The sequence below is a fragment of the Chrysochloris asiatica genome, unplaced genomic scaffold, assembly GCF_000296735.1.
Source record: "Chrysochloris asiatica unplaced genomic scaffold, ChrAsi1.0 scaffold00013, whole genome shotgun sequence".
Classification (NCBI taxonomy): domain Eukaryota; kingdom Metazoa; phylum Chordata; class Mammalia; order Afrosoricida; family Chrysochloridae; genus Chrysochloris; species Chrysochloris asiatica.
This window is the reverse complement of record NW_006408531.1, coordinates 10,490,333-10,496,526: the sequence shown is the minus strand read 5'-3', so window position 1 is coordinate 10,496,526 and position 6,194 is coordinate 10,490,333.

Below are 6,194 nucleotides of genomic sequence, written 5' to 3'. Positions count from 1 at the left end.
CCAACAGATCTGTGTTGGAAGAAGTACAGCCAGAGTGCTCCTTGGAGGCCAGGATGGCCAAACTTCATCTCTCATACTTCGGACATATTGTCAAAAGGCACCAGTCACTGGATGAGGATATCATGTTTGGTAAGGTGGAGAGTCAGAGAAAAAGAGGAAGACCCCTAGTGAGATAGATTGGCCAAGTGGCAGCATCAGTGGGCTCAAGTGTGACAGCAATTGTGAGGTTGGCCTGGGACCAGGCAGTGTTGCGTTCTGGTGTACATAGGGTCGCTATGAGTCAGTACCGACTTGATGGCACCTCACAACAACAACAACAACAACAAAGGTTTAAAAAAGTCTCAGAGACCCTATACTGGGTCACTTTGAGTTGGAACGTACTCTATGGCCCTTAACAACAACAGATATTTTATTACTGAAATAATGTTCACTGCTAGCCCAGGTAGAGCATTTTGATTATAGTTCTATTCCTATGTAACTTTCTCATTTTTTTGGAGCAAATTATTACCTTTTAATCTTTTGCTTAATATTGAGAATATTCTGCCTTCCCAATCTGTCCAAGACTTCTATAAAATGCTTCACTAAGCATCATCTTCAAGACTGAACTTGTCTGAGAATTTATGCATTCTAGTGAACACTGGAATTACTCATCCATCTCTGCCAAGAAATTTGGAAGACAACTACCTTGCCAACTCATTGGAAGAGGTTCATATTCATGCCCATTCCAAAGAAAGGAATTCCAACAGAAAGCAGAAATTATCAAATAATATTATTAATGCCTAACACAAATAAAATTTTGCTTAAGATAATTCAGAAACAGTTGTAATAGAACATCGGTAGGGAAATGCCAGAAATTCAAGCTGGATTCAGGAGAAAAAGTAAAACAAAGGTTATCATTGCTGAATTCAGATGAATCTTGGCTGAAAACAGATAATACCAGAAAGATATTTATCTATGTTTGTTTGTTTGTTTGGACTGGGCAAATGCATCCAACTATGTGGATCATAACAAATTATAAATAACATGTGAAGAATATGAATTCCAGAACACGTAATTGTATTCATGTGGAACCTGTACATAGATCAAGAGACAGTTGTTTGAACACAGAAAGAGATTATTGCATGGTTGAATGTGTCAGGGTTGTATCCTTTAACCATATTTATTCAATCTATATATGTGCATAATCTGGATTATATGAAGAAGAAAGTGACATCAGGATTGGAGGAAAATTCATTAATAACTTGTGATATGCAGATGACACAAACTTGTTTGATGACAGAAAAGAGGACTTGAAGCACTTTCTGATGAAGGTCAAAGATTACACCTCAACATAAAGAAGACAAAAATCCTCACCATTAGACCAATAAGCACCATTTTGATAAATGGACAAAAGATTGAAGCTGTCAAGAATTTAATTTTACTTGAATCTACAATTCACACCTATTGGAGTTGCTGTTGTGTGTCATCAAGTTGGTTCTGACTAACATTGGCCCTACATATAATAGAACAAAACACTGCCTAGTTCGTTCTGAGCCATGATCACAGTCGTCCTATGTTTGAGCCCATTCTTGTAGCCACTGTGTCAATCCATGTCTTTGAGACTCTTCCATGGAAGCAACAGTCTAGAAATCAAATGAAGGGTTGCACTGGGCAAATCTACTAAAAATGTCTTTAAAGCTTTAAAGAGGAAGGATGTTACTTTGAGGACTCTGCCTGATACAAGACATGATATGTCCAATTGCCTCATATGCATGTGAAAACACTTAGGAAGAATTGATGCCATTGAATTGTGGTGTTGGTGAAGAATGTTGAATAGACTGCTAGAAGAACAAACAAATGGGTCTTGGAAGAAGAAACGCTGGAATGATCCTTAGAAATAAGCATGGCAATCTCATGCACCTTGACATGTTATCAGGGAACCTCATCTCTGGAGAATGAAATCATGCTTGGGAAACTGGAGGGTCTCAAAAAGAAGAAGACCCTCAATGATTTGGATTGACAGAGTAGCTGCAACAGTGGGTGCAAACATAATAATGGTTGTGCGACTGACACAGGACCAGGCAGTGTTTTGTTCTCTTGTCTTCTTTTTTCTACAAAAATGCCTCTGATCTATCATAATCTTCCTATGGCTCAAACATGGGGCTATTGTAATGATGGTGCAGAAGTGGGCAGTGCTTTGTTCTCTTGTCTGTAGGTTCACTATGAGTCAGAACTGACTTATTGAAGCCTAATATCAACCGTTTCAGTGGGTATTGATTATAGACCCAAAATGTCTTTTGTAGAAAAAAGATATTTTTAGATAGGCAAGGTGTCCCAAAAACTGTCTTTTTAAGGTTTTGCGTCAACTTTACTTTACCAAAACTCTCAGTGGCTTAGAAGCTGAGATGTAGTTATTCCCATAATGGGAGCTAATATAATGTAATTAATTCTATATGATGAGCTCCACTATGAGAAGCCAATCAATTGAAAGGATAGTTCCTTGGGGGTGTGGTCTGCTTCCAATATATTAGCTACTCAGGCCCAGATTGCTTGCTCTTTGCTGATTCTGGATTTTGCATCTGGCTCACCCTCTGACCTCTGATTCTTTGGGTTTGAGCCAGTGACTTGCTCTAATACCTGCCAATCCTGCGAGTCATCAGCAGCCTGCCTTCTTACCTGCTGGACCTGTCCCACTGCCTGCTTGCCTTCCAAACTTGGTTCGTCTGACCCAGACTTGGGACTCCCATGTCTACAACTATGTGAGCCATTTCATTGATATAAACTTTTCCTTAATACACATATATAAATTTCACTTATCTAGAGAACCCAGCCTACAACATTTGGTCCTGAGAGTGGTTCTAGAGAAACAAAATCATAAGGATGAATTTTCTGAATTGGTTCTCAAGTCTGACTAATTTAAAAGGCACCAGTAACTCTGCATCCACTAAAGAGGGTGAAAGTGCTGCTAATCCATGTCATGAGGTGGCAATATTAAAATGTAAACTCTCATCCAATAGATCACGTATTGGAGAGGAGCGAGGCTCTGGGTGATTGTGTGCATGAGACTTTTCTGCAGTTTTTCAGGAAGACAATAGAGCGGGGGATAAAAAAGAGGAGCTCAGGACTAAAGAGTCATAGCTCACGTTCCACATCAAAGACCTCAAAGTTTCCACTTGTGCCTGAAAGTAAGTCTTATTTATTGTAGTAACAGAGCTGATATTGCCAAAAACCAAACTCAGAGTTTTATTGTAAGCATGGCTGAACTGCAATACCAACTTGGAAAGGTGTCTGATGTTAAAGTGAGGACACTGATTGGGAAGAAATGGGATCCTGAAACTTGGGATGTGAACATATTGGCAGAGAACCAGGAAACTGGAGACACTGAAACCATAAATTTCATTGAACCACTCTTGCCAACAATGTCATCCCTCATAGCTGAAGATATTACTCTATCTTTGTTTGCTGATCCATTATCAGTAAAACCATTACCGCCTCTGCCCAAAATTGATGAAATTAACCCAAATGTGCCTGCTGGATGATGTCTGAGGCATTATCTGGGGTTTCAACTAAGGTAGTTGTCTTGCGAGACTTTGCTGAAAGTTTCCAGGTAATACCTCCACCAATTATTGTTTCTAAATCTATAACTATATTTACATCCCAGCAAGTCCCAAAAGGTGAACCACAAATTGTGATCCAGAAAGAAGTACACTAGCTACACTTCAACAGAACTGCTTGATTTTTCTAATATGTACAAACAGAAACTTGAAGACTATATCTGGCTATGGCTTTTATGATTGTGGGAAAATGGTACAAGGAACAAAGGGCTTGGTTCAATCTGAGTTTATTGATATTGGCCCACTAAGCACAGATTCTTCATTCAGATTGAGAGGTTAGGAGAGCATCTGATAGTTTACATGGTTGGTTCACTGAAATATGGTTTATGTGGTGGTCTACAACACATCAAGTTGAAGTACCAGACCTTCCTTGATATTCTTTAGAGGAAGAAATCCAAAGGCTACGGGAAAGTGGCATGTTAGAGTGGATTTATCAGGATGAAATCATAGACCCACATATGGAGTTTCCAGAGGACACCCCTTTTTATTTGTTACTGGGCCTTAGTAGAAACTTAATGCTTAAGCATGAGCCACCAAGTCACCACAACAGTGAGGAATAAGTCTGTGAATGGACCCCCAGTATCCTTGAAGGCTGCTGTGATTGCTATTTTATGAGAGTCATACTCAACAGTAGTAACTGGCCTAATTGAATTTACACACCTAACTATAATGGGACTCATTGAACCTCGTGGTGGTAGGGGCCACTTAATCAACAAAGACAAGGTTGGCGTTGTTACCATAATGGACAGTAATCAGAATATCTGTGTGAATTTATAGAATTGGCTTGTAGAATTTCAGTTCTGGTGTGGCACTGTGGGTTAATATGCTGGACTGCAAAGCTGATTTGAACTGCAAGGTTGGTGGTTCAAGCTCTCTAGAAACCCTATACAGAAACTCCTCAGAAACCCTATACAGGGTTGCTATGGGTCGGAATCAATTTGACAACACTTAAAAACAACATAGAATTGGCTACTTAGGCAGAGTGTCCCGAGGAGTGAACTAGATGGGAAACCTACTAAAGAGTTACTTCATCTGTAGGATGTAGGAGAGAAAGAATTCTAGATCGTGTAAATGGCAGTCTAACTTGAATCACCAGAACAGAAAGTCATGGCTCCTCAATCAATTCTGACTTGAGCCAGTTTCTAGACCAATGACTCATGAATGAAGAAGAGGTGGTTGAATCCCCCTAAGGTAGGACCCCACTACGCTGCCAGCTGTTAGACTTTTCCCCAGCCTTCCCCAAAGGAATCTATGGCTTTTTACAAGTGTGACTATTCATTGAAGAAAAGGAAATAATCAGAATTTTCAGGGATTAGTGGACAATAACTCTGAATTGATGATAATTCCAGGAGATCTAAAAATGTCACTGTGGCCCACTAGTTAAAGTAGGGACATATGGAAGTAAAGTTATTAATGGAGTCTTAGCTTAGGTCCATTTATTTCACTGTGAGTCCAATGGGTCTCTGAAGTCATCCTATAATGACTTTCCAGTTCCAAAACGCATAATCAGAATAGACATACTCAGCAACTGGCATAACCTATCTATGAAAATAGCAAACCAAAAGCAATATTGCATTCCTGTAGTAACTGCAGAGATCAAGGCTACAGTCAAGGACTTGAAGGATGTAGGGGTGGTGATTCCCACCACAACCCATTGACCTCGCGGATCAGGTTTGTACAAAAAAATGCATGGATCTTGGAGAAAGACAGTGGATTATCATAAACTTAATCGTGTGGTGACTCCAGTTGCAGCTTCTGTTCCAGATGTTTCATTGTTTGAGCAAATTAATACATCTCCTGGTACTTGGTATGCATCTTTTGAGCTGGTCAATGCCTTTTTCCCAATTCTGTTTTTTAAGGGTCACTGGAAGCAGTTTTCCTTCAGCTGTCAAGGTCAGCATTATACCTCCACTGTCCTACCTCAATGGTATATGGACTCTCCAGCATTATGTCATAATTCAGTTTGCAGGGACCTGGATTGTCTTTCCCTGCCACAAGACATCACATTGTATCATTACATTGGTGACATTAAGCTGATTGGACTAGTATCAGTGACTCTAGACTTACTGGTAAAACATTTATGTGGCAAAGGGTGGGAAATCTGCCCAACAAAAATTCAGGCACCTTCTTCTTCAGTGAAATTTCTAGGAGTTCAGTGGTGTTGAGCATGTCAAAATAGCCCTATTAAAGTAAAAGATAGATTATTGCATCTGACCCTTTCCACAATTGAAAAACGCACAATGCCTGGTGGGCCTCTTCAGATTTTATAGGCAACATATCCCTCATTTGAGTATACTATCAAAGCTATTTATCAATTTACTTAAAAAGCTGATAATTTTGGATTAGAGTCCAGAACAAGAGAAGGTTCTGTCACTTATTTAGGCTACCACACAAACTGCTCTGCTGCTTGGACCATGTGATCCAGTTGATCCAATGGTGCTTGGAGTGTCGGTGTCAGATAAAGATGCAGTTTGGAGTCTTTGGCAGGCTCCTATTAGTGAATCACATTGTAGACCCAAAGGATTTTGGAGCAAATTCCTGCCATCCTCTGCAACTAACTACTCTCTCTCTCTCTCTTTTTTTTTTTTTTTAAAGATTTTT